The following is a 14,049-nucleotide window of genomic DNA, read 5'->3' on the forward strand; positions in this document are numbered from 1 at the left end:
AAGTCAGAGCCAGGAGCACGGTTATAGTAACTAAGCGAAGAGCAATACTAACTTGGACTGTGAGGTCAACAACATCCTGGAACAATAATAAGTCGGGTAAATTTTACTTATCCTGCGTTCAGTTGATCCGAGCTCTACGATGAGCCGGGGAAGCTGAAGGGCTGCCGTTCCTGGGTATATCTCCTTCCCTCAAGTGCGGTTGTCGGAAAGAAGGGGTTTGAGTTGGCCTGCGGCGCCTTCCAAGGCTGAAATTTCCTGCTTCCTCTAGGCCTTCCATTGAGATGGATCTGCCGGGTGCTGGGAGTCTGAAGTCACTGTACCAGTCTGGTAAGCTTACCACTGGGATATCAATGGTGGCGCAGAAGTGTTCAATGTCTTCCGGTACTCTCAAATTCGCCGTGCGGCCTTGGTGATTTACCGATAGGCAGAAGGGGAACTTCCATCTGTATTGTATCGCTCTGGCTCGTAGGACATCCAGCAGCGGCCTGAGTTCTCTTCTGCGCTGCAGCGTGATGTTGGATAAGTCCTGAAATACCTTTATCTGCACTCCTTCAAACATTACTTGGTTTCTTGATCTGGCCTTGCGGAGTATCTCCTCTTTAATCGGAAACTCCACGAGGCAGCACACAATGTCACGTGGAGGGTCTGTCTCTCTGTTTCTAGGCCGCAGGGCTCTGTGCAATCTCTCAAAGATGATCGGCGTTTCTGCAGGCCTTTCCAGAATATCATTAAAAATTGTGGTTACCGTTTGGGCAAGGTTGGCGGGTTCCACTGACTCCGGGATACCCCTCACCCTCAAATTCCGACGTCTCCCCCTGTTATCCAGGTCCTCCATATGGCGGTTGATCTCTCGCAGGTGGATGGCGTGGGATTCCGTTAGTTGCTGGACCTGGCAGAGGGAGGCATCATGGCGGGCTTGTGTGATCTCCATGTCTTCCACTCTCTCTGCAATGGAATGTAAGTCATCCCTAAGGTCCGCTATTGCCGCAGCTAGGGTTGACTTAATATCTGCCGCCACCGACCGGAGATCCTCTATGCTGATGGCTGATTGTGCGCGAGGCATCGGATCTCCTCTATCCCTGTGCGGGCTTCTGCTATGGGAGCGGTGTGTACGCGACGGCGCTTCCGTGGAGGCCTGGGAGTTGCCTCTAGGCCGTGCTTTAAATATCTCGGGAATTTGCCGGGCCGAACGCGAATCCGGATCCGCCGGTGATCTTGATCGTGCCCCTGCTGTTTTGTCCTCCTGTCTCTCCATAATTCTGCCGGTAATCACTGTTTTACAAGCTGATAGCTGAATTTGCAGGGCCAACTGGACGGGAGCTAAGGGTTCACGCGTCCATCTTGGTGCAGTGCCGAGCCACGCCCCCCGTTTTATTAACGTTTGCATCATCTACAATATGGCTTCACTTGCTGCTGCCTGTAAAGACGAATAGGTTTGTAGCAGTTTTAAGGTGATGCAGAATCAGAAAAAAAAAATTTTCAATGAACATTGGCATAGAATTAAGAAAAGGATATGTTTTGTATCTCATAAGCCAGATACCATTGAGGTCAAGCCAAACACTTGAAAATCATGGGGCATTGGGAATAAATGTGCTTCTAGCATCATAGTTCCTGAAACTAAGATTCGAGGCATGAGCACAGGAGTAACCACATGTGTAGTAATTTGTATTTTCATAAGGAAGATTTGACATGATATATTATATGGCTCCTAGCTCTCTATGTGAACTGAGGAGCCCATATTTTCCCTGAAAGGTATGCTGTTTTCCAGCTACTTATAATTGATAGGGTTGATTTGATGCAAAAATATCAACAAGATTTCCACCATGAATGTTTAATTCCCTAAATAACCATACACGAGCTCCCATTTAACTCTTGCACTTTTAATCCTGTGTAATAATACGATGTACAATGATAATAAGTTTATTTAACATGCTCAAAAATCCCCAAAGTACACTTGTTAATTACACTAAAAACCCCTAAATAAACCTCAAAACTCCAATTTAGCTATGATTTCTTCTCTAATATTCTATTATGAATCTAATATTATAACACTTACACCTTATAATAGTATTACAGTGAAACGATTGTTTGAAAAAATAAAGGCATGATGCATTATTATTATTATTATTATTATTATATTATTATACAGGATTTATATAGTGCCAACAGTTTGAGCAGCGCTTTACAATATAAAGGGACACAATGTAGCAATACAATTCAATACAAAAGGGCCCTGCTCTTGCAAGCTTACAATATAATAGGGAGGGGCTGATGGAACAAAAGGTAATAATTGTGAGGGGTGAACTGATGGGAGAAATAGAAAATTTGGTTATTAGCTGAAGGCAGTATAGGCCTCCCTGAAGAGTTGAGCAAAGTTGAGAAAAGTTGTGAGAAGAGTTGAGAAAAGTGTACAGAGTAGGAGATAGCTGGACAAATTGGGGTAGTGAGTTTCAGAGGATAGGAGAGACTCTCGAGAAGTACTGGAAATGGGCATGGGAGGAGGAGACAAGGGAGCTAGAGCAGAAGGTCTTGGGAAGAGTGGAGAGGATGGTTTGGGTGATGTAGCTCTGGGCAGAGTTGTAAATTGTTTTCTATGTTATTGTTAGTCTTTTGAATTCTATTTGTTGGGCAATGGGAAGCCAGCGAAGGGATTGACAGAGAGGGGTGGCGGACATTGAATGGTTGGTAAGGTGGATGAGTCTGGCAGCAGCATTCATGATAGACTGAAGAGGGGATAGCCTGTGAAGAGGTAGCCCGATGAGGAGTTATAATAGTCAAGGCAAGAGATGACAAGGGAGTGAATAGGCTGCTTAGTGGTTTCAACGGTTAAAAGGAGACTGCATGTGTTTTATCCCAGGATATATGTATTTCCTAAATTTTTGCTAGCTTCAAATGACTATTTTTAACAGTGCATCCCTGTTCACATGCACTTTAGCTATATCTAGCTGCATGTTTTTTTTTCACAAGGCATATTTTTTCATTTTGGTGGCTTAATTTGCATGTCCCAGTTCACATCCACTTCATTAATAACTAGCGGCATACCTTTTTTTCACAGGTTTTACAACCTAATTATTACTGGCTGCAGTTGTCTTTAAAATAAGCTTATTTTTGCTTTGCAAAAGTATTGTACAGGGTATGACAGTGTGAGTGCCTCCCACAATGTGAAGTTAGGTTATGAAGATAGAAATGACACAGGACTCTCAAAGAACCAGTTTGAGGCACTCCAGTAGGTGTTTTGCGAGCAGAAAAAAACGATGTCCTAAGTTTTCTCTTGATTTGGCAGTTCTGGAACAGGGCCTGGAGCTTGAAGGTTCCAAAAAATATTAGATGGAATAGAGCCTTTAGCCCTTTGTCGTAACTTTGTTTTTTTCACACAGCCTTATTGAGTGCACAGGTGCTCAGAATCATTATAAGCTAGATCTGAGCATAGCTCGGGTTAGTTGCTGTCATTCAAAAACACAGGCTGTGTGAAGATAATGGTGTGCTCCAGCCAAGAGAGGTGACCTGCTTAAGAGATGTAACCCCATGTTGCAAGACTTATTACCCATAGGACTGGGAAAGTCAGGTATGGGGAGACTGGGAAAGCTGAGGTGACTAGTGAGTCCACAGAGGGGGCTGGAGGGAGACCTGTGTTCCCGAGAAGTGAGAAAGCCCCAGGTGCTGGGAGATCCCTATCCAGTGAGGCCAGAAGTGGTCCACGGAAGATTTAGTGTGCCGCTCAGGCTTAATAAGCATGGGAGATGGGTAACACCAGTAGCTCCACATCCATTTCAGGGGTGCAAGTAAGGGATGGAGCTTGCCCCATCTCCTGTGCTCACTCAGGGGAAAGGAGAAAGTAAACCCTAATGCTGCACATATACAGAGTCCTGTAGTGATGATGGTGAGAGTGGCAACCTCAACTTGGGCTCCTGCCAGGTCATGTCCCCAATGTGCCCCCCCTCCTGGGGCTTAGTCATGACTAAGCTCCAGGGGCGGAGCAAAATACATTGGGGGTGAAGGCCTGGCTGGAGCCCAGGCTGAGGTTGCCATTCTCATCACCATCAATACAGGACTCCGTGGATATGTGGCATTCGGGATTTCTTCGTCCTTTCCCCTCAGAGGCCTGAAGTGGTGCCTGAGCAGTAAGGTACTGCAAGCACAGACTGAGCAAGTCTGAGAAGCCTGAGATCGGGGAGACTGGAGCGAGCAGCAGTGCTTCTGATTCTAGAGCCAGGTGGTTACAGAATTTTTTTGATAATACTGTTTTGTGTGAAGCTCAAACCCCTGCATGGTCAACCCGTTGGTGTTGGACTTTTGCTTTACTTTTCCTTTTTTAATAAAAGTGGGCTACCAGACTCTTAAACGTAGTTTGGACCATGATGAGAGCTAAACATCCTCCATAACACAAGGGTGTTATACAGGCCAGTGATTATGAAAGACAGGCTGAGAGCTCTCATCCCATAATTTATCCCAAAGTGCCCAAATAAATAACTTTATAATGGTATCACTAGCTGTTATAATAATATGAAATTATATGAGATTTTAGCAATGGAATTTACATCTGCTTTGCTTGAGTTATTTGAAAATGCTCTTGCCCTTGTGTTCCATGTCTGTATGCACAGATCTGTATACAAAACATTCCTTTTAAATACCAATGTCTGTTTGCAACAATAGATTGATAGATAGCTCTTCAATTGCCAATACCTTAGCCCCTTTTTCTGTCATATTTTTAGATGTTTTGCTTGGGGTGATTAGAGCATTACCAGTAGTTGTTGCTTACAGTCCATTCAAGACCCTTTTTATGTTTTTTTTTGTTTTTGTGTTTGCTCTTTTTTATCCTCTATGAGGAGGAGGAAAATGGCTCATTAGCAGTCCTCAAAAATAATGGCTACTTTTTGCCCTTGAGGAGGAAGAGGAAAAGAGCATTTTAGCAGTACGGTGGTGTTGGAGTCCTGACAGCAGCCAATTTCTACAAAACACATACCTTAAGTCTATATTATGAATCTTTGCAGATTAATGCAGGATTTGGAGGCGGAATGAGGAATGTAGGGTTGTGTGTTTTGTGTATTCTGTTTTGACATTTTAGTTATCTTTTAAGACAATGAAGTGTGGTACTTTTAACAAAGAAACTAATAAACAATACTATTAAACTAGTATGCCACTGGTCCATTTATACTGTTTAGCTCAATCTTTCTTCCTACTTCTATCGTAAAATGCAGGCCTATTACCTCTGCTTAAAAAAATCAGGTGTCGCTGCCAAAATTATCTAAAAAAATATTTTTTGTCAAGTTTTAATGAATCAGATTGACTGTACATTGTAAAATAATAATGTAAAAGTAAAAAAATAATTTACACCAAATTATGTGACACCAAACTAAGTTATTTTTGGTCTGTGAGAAGCGTGCAGTTCTGTGACATCACATACCAGTTTATGGTATCTCCTAAACATGTAATTCTATGGTATATGTAAACATTTTTTTTGCATTGGAACATATTCTGATGGGTTTACTTCCTCTTTGTCTCCGTGCAAAGGTAAAACATAATGGGCTACTATGCATCGCATAGTAGCCCATTATGTGTCACTTACCTGACACAGGAGCCAACAATGTCACCGATGTCCCCAGTAGCCCGGAGCGTCCATCTTCTTCCGGGTATCACTGCTCCGGCCACTCACAGCACCGGAGCTGCTCCAGCCACTCCCACGCATATCGGCATTAGCAGAGGCATGCTCAGTGCGCCTGCGTGCCGCTGTCTACGGCGCATACGCCATAGACAGCGGTGCCTCTCTTTTTGTAAATATCTCCTAAGATATTTACAAGTTAGGTTTAGGAGATATTTCTTGGATCTACAGGGTAAGCCTTAATCTAGGCTTACCTGTAGGTCAAAGGGGTTTATAAGGGTTTACAACTACTTTAACCCTAAAAATGGGCAAGATTCATCTCCATAGACTTCAGTGGGCTTCAGTGGGGAATTTTCAGACCTAATAACCATTTCGGTACCTCCCATAAACCAACCCCAGACATAATCGCACATCCCTAATGGTCATTAATATTAGGGTGGTACAGATATAGAAAATAAGTACTTCTAGTAGTTTGTTGATTTTTTTGTAATTTGCACGAATACTGAGTGGCTTAGAGGAGGACACTTTCACAATATGTGGAAATAAGGGCAAACCCACTGTCCAGACATCTTCAAACACCCAAAGAAGATTACCCTTAAAAGAGCAGCTATTAAACGATCAATTATTGCACCTACGTGGCAAATTTGAACAATAGCTTTCAATTTCTACAGCATATCTCCAATCCTTTCCCCTTATCTTTACCCTAAGTTTTTTTTGGGACTACATAGGGCTGTCTTTCCATCACTCCATCTTAAAGTGGTATAAGCAAAGCAAATGCTTATTATATTGCACCTCACAAAATACTAGATGTGGCGGCTCTATTCGTTTTCTTTTTTATGCTTCCTTCTCTTTATTTTCACCTGCTGATCCATCCACTAAGCTTGCTGTTTTTTCAACTAAACAAGCTGTTCTGCAGGTGTAGCTATTACAGACCTGAGACCAACCATTTACCACTAACAAGGGCACTTACAGTGGTCAGTTTTTATTTATATATGTAATATCTTTATCCTAAAAAGGAAAAGAAAAAATGTTTGCTGTAACTATTTATAAAGTGTTAGTTGGCGTTTGGCTTCAATTTGTTAGTGTATCTAAATCTATTTGTACATCTAACCCTACCCCCCCCAGACTGACAATAATGCTGTCTAAATGTGCCCCCTGTTCTTCTTCATCCAGAGTGGGGTCACTCTAATACAGGAAGTGTGTTACTGGCCATATCACCAAATATAAACAGAGGGGAAAGGCCTAAAATAGAAAACTAATGTAGCCACCACATATAATGATTAGTAAGCTACAATATAGTAAATTTTGGTTTTGGTTTTAATACTTGTAAACACTTACCTATCCCCAGTGAAGTGATTAGACTAAATTAATCCTCCTACATAATTTGTACCAGTTTATTAGCAGCCATTTGTTCTGTACATTCTTGTAAAACTCTGCCTTTAGAACCACTTTATCCTCTTCATCTCCGGAAGATTTTATTACCTTCATGGCCAGGCCATTTTTGCTATTCGACACTGCTTTACTTTAACTGGTGATGATTGCGCGACCATGCAATGCTGTACACAAACAACATTTATATGTATAAATTCCCCCCCCCCCACAAATAGAGCTTTCTTTTGGTTTGATTACCAGAGTTTATTTTTTATTTTTTGCACTATAAGTAAAAAAGAGCATACATTTTGAAAGAAAAAAATACTGTTTCTATTATAAAACATATCCAATAATTATTTTTTTTAAATCGTATTTCTTCGTACATTTAGTCCAAAATTATTCTGCTACATGTCTTTGGTAAAAAAATCCCAATAAGCATATATTGATTTGTTTGTGTGAAAGTTATAGTGTCTACAAACTATGAGATATTTACTGGAATTTTTTTTATACTAGTAATGGTAGTGATCTTACTGCAGGCAATCTGACACTAACTGACACATTGTGGGAACTAGCTAACTGACGTTTGACATCACTGGTGACAATAATACAGTGCTAATAATATACACTAAGCCCTTGTACACACGGTCAGACATTCCAACCACAAAATCCGTCTGATTTTTTCAGAAGGATTTTGTCTGAAACTGGTGTTGCATACAAATGGTCGAAAAAAGTTGTTGGAAAATCCAATTGTTCGGAACGTGATGACGTCCGTTCGTTACGACAAGACTACGTTCAGGCTAGTGGCCAATAGCTTTGGTCTGATAATTTGATCTGAGCACGCGTGGCACTTTGTCCGATCGGAATTCTTTTCAAACGATCGAGCAAAGTCCGATCGGATCATGTTGTCGGAAAATTTTATATCCAGCTCTCAAACATTGTTGGTCAGATGGAGCCCACACATGGTCGGATTATCCGACAACACGGTCCGATTGGACATTTTCCATCAGAATGTCCGACAGTGTGTACAAGGGCTAACACTGTACTAATGACAATGGCTGGAAAGGGGTTAACATCTGGGGCAATCAAAAGGTTATATGTGTGCCTAACTATATTTACTGTGTGTACTATGTGATGGTTTTGCTAAGGGATGTGCCGGTTTTTATTCCCTTTGCAGGAAAACAAAAACCGGAACATCTTCATTGTCAGAAGAAACGTGTTGTTTACATACACAAAGGGGGTTATTTACTAAAGGAAAAGCACTGAAAGAGCACATGGAAGTAAAGTCGCTGTAGATCCGAGGGGGACATGCAAGGAAAATAAAAAACAGCATTTTAGCCTGCACATGTTTGGGTGATAAAATCAGCAGAGCTTCCACTCATTTCAGCTCTATCCCTCAGATTTAGAGCGACTGCACTTCTAAGTGCACTTTCAGTGCAAAGTGGATTTGCCTTTCGTAAATAACCCCCAAAGCTCTCTCCTGTCACTCGTTACAACGATCGGCGGGTCCCGGCCATAAATCATTGGTTAGGAAAGAGTGATCGCCATTACTGGAGGTAGTGACAGCACAGCCAGGCAGGCGGGCAGTTGCACACACGTGTTACCTACCCGGAAATGCAGAATCATATATATATACCTGATTTTGCGCAGCCAGCCTGTACTTTAACAGTATGACTACAGTGCGCAACCGGCAAGTGGTTAATAAACAAAGCTTAATTTCATACATGCACTGTATGTGTATATAAAAGCTGAAAGTGTGCTTTCGAACTATTCGATTGATTTTTGCAGTATTGTTGACAATTTGTTTGAGGGTTAATTTCAAATTTCACTTTTACTTCCACCAACACTGGCTTAGGGCAGGGCACCTACATTTGTTCTCTTACACCACTGATTCAGAACAATGTGGGGTTTTAACCACTTCAGCCCCGGACCATTTTGCTGGCCAAAGACCAGACCACTTTTTGTGATTCGGCACTGCGTCGCTTTAACTGACAATTGCGTGGTCATGGGACGTGGCTCCCAAACAAAATTGACGTCCTTTTTTTCCCACAAATAGAGGTGGTTTTTGGTGGTATATGATCACCCCTACGGTTATTTTTTGTGCTATAAACAAAAATAGTTATAGCATTTACAAATAGGGGATAGTTTAATGGCATTTATTAATTTTTTTTTTTTTACTAGTAATGGCGGCGATCAGCGATTTTTATTGTGACTGCGACATTATGGTGGACACATCGGACATTTTTGACACATTTTTGGGACCATTGTCATTTATACAGCAATCATCGCTATATAAATGCAGTGATTCCTGTGCAAATTACACTGGCAGTGAAGGGGTTAACCAGTGGGTGGCAGTGTAGGGGTTAAGTGTTCCTAGGGGTGTATTACTAACTGTTGGGGGCTGGGCTTTCATTTAGTGAACACTGATCTCTGCTCCAATCACATGGAGCAGAGATTAGCGTCACTAGTTGCTAGGCAGAACGGGGAGATGCTGTTTACAACGGCATCTCTCCGTTCAGCCACCCCGTGAGGCGATAGGGGTATGTCCGCGACGATCGAGTCCGCGGGACCCGCGACCGGACTCACGGGGGTCCCGACCAGCACGCGAGCGTACCACCAGCGGCGTGCTCGCGATGGCAGGGCGGAATTAAAGATTGGACGTACCTGTACGCCAATATGCCTGCCTGTGCCATTCTGCCGACATACATCAGCGTGCGCTGGTCTGGAACTGGTTAAAGTGAACTTTTCTGAGTGAGACTGAACATCATACATAAGAGAACAAGGAAGCGGGACTTTGAAGTACGCAGAGGGTCAAATGTTGTGTGGAGTTGAATGTATATACAACACACATAATTAAAGAGGAAGTAAACTCTCCCACTCTGATGCATCTTTTCATTTAGTCCATTATAATAAGTAATTATCAAACTATAGCCACTGTAATCCAGCCCAAATCGCATATTACTTACTTTTTTAAGAAACTTTAAAAAACTTGTTTCCAAGGGTTAAGCAACACCATCTTAAGTATTGTTTTCTGAGTCCACAGTAGAGTGTTTCCGCCCTTACATTGAGTACTTCCTGTACTGTTAACCAAGCGCTTTCTCAATCCAACCTATCTATGGCAACTCTGCTTCCCTGTTCATAGCTGACTTGTTTTATTTCATAGTATTCACTTGTGCTCATTATCTAGTGTTTGCCTGTGTGAGTCTTATCAGCTTCAGCTGATAAGTCTGCAGTAATGCTGTCCCATGTCCTGCTTTACACTGCATGTAATGTTACATGGTCACATGGGGTATAGGAGGAATCTCTGAGTGATTATGAAGTCTCCTGGGATTTCAGTTGCATACCGTAGGAAGTCCTGATAACAGATAGATAAGCACATAGAGAGTGTGCTGTAAATCAGGGGAGATCTGGGCATGGTCAGTGACGTCATTCTAAAGAACAAAAAGGATTACAACAATACTAAGCAAGTAAGGAGATATCTACAAGCAGTGTTCATTAGGGTTTTTTATGCTGATTTACATGGAAAAATGTTGTGGAGGAGAGTTTACAACCACTTTAAGTACCTGCATAGAGTAAAATATTAAATGAAAAACTTTATTTCATACATAAATACATAATTCATAAATAATCCAAAAAATGGTTAGCACATGATACATATAGAGAAGCCCAAAATATAATAGCACATGATTGGAATATAATCAAATACATAATGCATGAACCGAATCCACACTGATGTGGAAGGATACAGTATGCGATTTAAACATGACATCTGTTGTCTCGACGCGTTTCGTGACTTGATGTCACTCATCAGAAGAAAGCGTGTAAACATGTAAGATATCTCTGTAATGATATATTATGCATTTCTAGTTGGTCTAATATAGTCACAAATGTGAAAAATATAAAAAGAAATAGGGGTAAACCACCTATATAATTCCTACAGGGTATCCATGTGCAATTGATATGGTACTGAGGGTCATGAGTATCCCCACATGGAGAACATATTTTCTAGGAGCTGAGATGGTATGTTAGGTGACAGACAGCCCAACAGGCAACCCTCCAAAGGACAGTTAACATCAGGCTGTGATATATGGGTGAGCATGTGTGAGCGCAAAAACCAAACTGGGGCTGTAAAAAGTAAATTAAAATGAAAAAAGTGAGTGATATGTGTATTAACCGCTTAAGCCCTGGACCATTTGGCTTGCCAAAGACCAGAACACTTTTTGCGATTTGCACTGCATCCCTTTAACTGACAATTGCGCTGTCGTGCGACGTTGCTCCCAAACAAAATCAACGTCCTTTTTTTCCCCACAAATGGAGCTTTCTTTTGGTGGTATTTGAGCACGTCTGCAGTTTTTATTATTATTTTGCGCTATAAACAAAAAAAGAGCATACATTTTGAAAAAAAAACTCATTATTTTTAACTTTTTGCTATAATAAATATCCCCAAAAAATATATAAAAATATTTTTTTTCCTAAGCTTAGGCTGATACGTATTCTTCTAAATATTTTTGGTAAAAAAAAATCACAATAAGCGTATATTGATTGGTTTGCGCAAATGTTATAGCTGCTACAAAATAGGGGATCGTTTTATGGCATTTTTATTAATAATTTTTTTTTTTTACTAGTAATAGCAGCGATCAGCGATTTTTATTGTGACTGCAACATTATGGCAGACACGTCAGACAATTTTGACACATTTTTGGGACCATTGGCATTAATACAGCGATCAGTGCAACTAACTAACTAACAGATCGCTGTTCATACTCTGTATGAACACACAACTCCCGGTTCTCCGTGTGCCCCGAGCGAACGCGGGAGCCCGGCGGTAATCGAGACCGCCGGTGCTCGCATCGGCTCAGGGAGCGAGTGGGGGGCGCGCGCCCCCCTAGTGGCCGTTTATGCTACAGACGTAGCATAACAGCGATTCGCGCAGCCGAGCCATGCTGCCGCATACAACTGCGGCGGCTGGTCAGCTAGCGGTTAACCTCCCTCGCGGTATGATTATGTCAGATTTTTGCGTCTCAAATCGGTACAATCGTTTTTCATAGAAATTTGGTGTTTTATATTGTAGGCCTGTAATTCTTAGCAGTAACATACTTAAATCTGTCCAAACAAGAGTCTAGTAGATATCCCAGGTATGATAAAGTTTGAAACACAAAATCATAAATTATAATATAATAAATAACTATAAATAATTAAAAAAATAATAATATAATAATAATAAAATTAATTTCCCCATGATACACTATCGCTCAATTCTGCAATTGTTCTAATTTACTATCGCTGTACTTCATTCAAAGTCCCGCTTCCTTGTTCTCCTTTGTATATTTTAATAGAGATGGAGGCTAATGACAACGTCATCTCCTCGTATAAAGTCCCATAGACCCCTCTTTTAGAAAATGGACATCATACAGCATATTACCATATCTAAAGCAGAACAACTGTCTTGTAAATGCCAACAGAATTACACATATGCAGTTAGGAAAATTAGATCCATTTCTGGGCTGAGTAATTGGTCTGGGTCATTGATCCACTAAGAATCAGTTGCTGTATGTTTCCTATTAGTGAGTGTTCTACAACAGGAAGTGAGTGAAAATCTTCACAAATGCAAGAAAACACTTTCTTAAAGCTAACCTTTAGAAAAGCAGAAAAATATGCAGATGAAGTACATGTATGACAACTTTCCTACCTTTCAAAGGATTTTTATTTCTGTCCACCCAGTCTTGAGATTTTACAGAGCTTTGCAACACAGCACAGCCTTGCACAGATGAGGGGACTTAATATGAACCTGCAGCTGAGAAATATTAACTGTAGGTCTTCTCTCCATCACCTCCCTGTAACTGGACAGTGAAAGAAGAAGCAGTACGTTGTTGAACTAATATCCTTGTCACTCTTGGTTTTCTACACCTGATTGGCTTCTTGTGCTGTTTCTTCTCACCCCTCTCTGAGTTCTGCTGTATAGTAAACTGCAAAAGCATGATATACCAAGTCAATTTCAGATATTTACACTACTTTGATTGAAAAATACAATAAACAGTGTATTAAAAAGTACAGGTTTGCAATACTTTGTGTATTTTTTATCTGCCTGAAGTTCAGCTTCAAAGAGTTGTTATTGGCACCCCTTTTGGAAGGTTATCCATCTATTGCTGTTCTGATGACAGCTTTAAGTTTATATATTACCATCATTTTTTTTTTACTAAACCTTTCCCCATTCTACATTTGTATTACTTGTTACTAATTTTTCAGCCTATTAATTACATCTGTTCATCTGTTGTATAGTAGAGTGTACTGTATAGAATGTAAAAATGTGTTCATTTGATAGACTGGAAGACATTACCTTTCTGATAAAGTCTTTGTTGGCAAGTTGCCTACAGAAAGTTTACTTATTCTCTTTTTGAATGCATTGAGAATACTCATTAAAGTTGTCTTCAATGCTTATGTTAGAAGTGCTCAGTTTACTCTGTTCACAGCTGTCCTAATACATGCAAATATAATGCAATTTAATATAATAAAATGTGCTTAATGTTTTTCAGACTTCCCAGACATAAGAACTTCATTGTACATCTAAACATTCAAGAGGATGGCTCTTTGAAAACCTTCTTTAACAAGGACGACTTTAAATAGCACATACCTAGATAAATAAAAATTGATTTCTGGCTATCTTTATTAGATGAGGAGGGTTGTCTGCATGTATACAAGCACACAAAGGTTAGTAAACCCAATAGTATTTCTTTGTTCTTTGTGCCTGTATTAACACAGAATAATACTATTTGTTATCTATGCTAAAAATCATGGAATGTATTAATTACAATTACATTATTAGTGTATTCTACACTTTCAGTTGTATTATTCATATATTATAAACAAAAAACAATAGTATCCCCAAAGTGGGTTTTTTTTAAACAGCGTAAATTACCTGTGGAGGCTAGTTTATGTATATATGGAAATAAATACTGACATGTGGCAAGAAACTAATAATACAAATGTTTATTAGTAAAAAAGAGGATTGAACAGGTGACACAGTGGTCAGGGACTGAGCTCCACTATGTGAATAAAAATATATGATATTACATGGATAAACA

General features: G+C 40.4%; 1 protein-coding gene across 3 annotated transcripts in view; it reads left to right on the plus strand.

The window, feature by feature from the left end:
- HS3ST5 (heparan sulfate-glucosamine 3-sulfotransferase 5) overlaps positions 1-14,049 on the plus strand; it is a 445,057-nt gene that overhangs the window by 198,764 nt on the left and 232,244 nt on the right. For 2 of the 3 annotated variants that reach the window (XM_077487086.1, XM_077487087.1), the window contains exon 2: positions 13,501-13,675. The exons of the other annotated variant lie outside the window; for it this stretch is intronic. The gene's annotated coding sequence lies outside the window, so the exon portion shown is untranslated. The remainder of the gene's footprint in view (positions 1-13,500; positions 13,676-14,049) is intronic. 3 annotated transcript variants of the gene reach the window in all.

This window comes from Lithobates pipiens, unplaced genomic scaffold (genome assembly GCF_037356315.1).
Source record: "Lithobates pipiens isolate NorthernLeopardFrog02 unplaced genomic scaffold, aLitPip1_a1.2 Scaffold_18, whole genome shotgun sequence".
NCBI classification, from domain to species: Eukaryota; Metazoa; Chordata; class Amphibia; order Anura; family Ranidae; genus Lithobates; species Lithobates pipiens.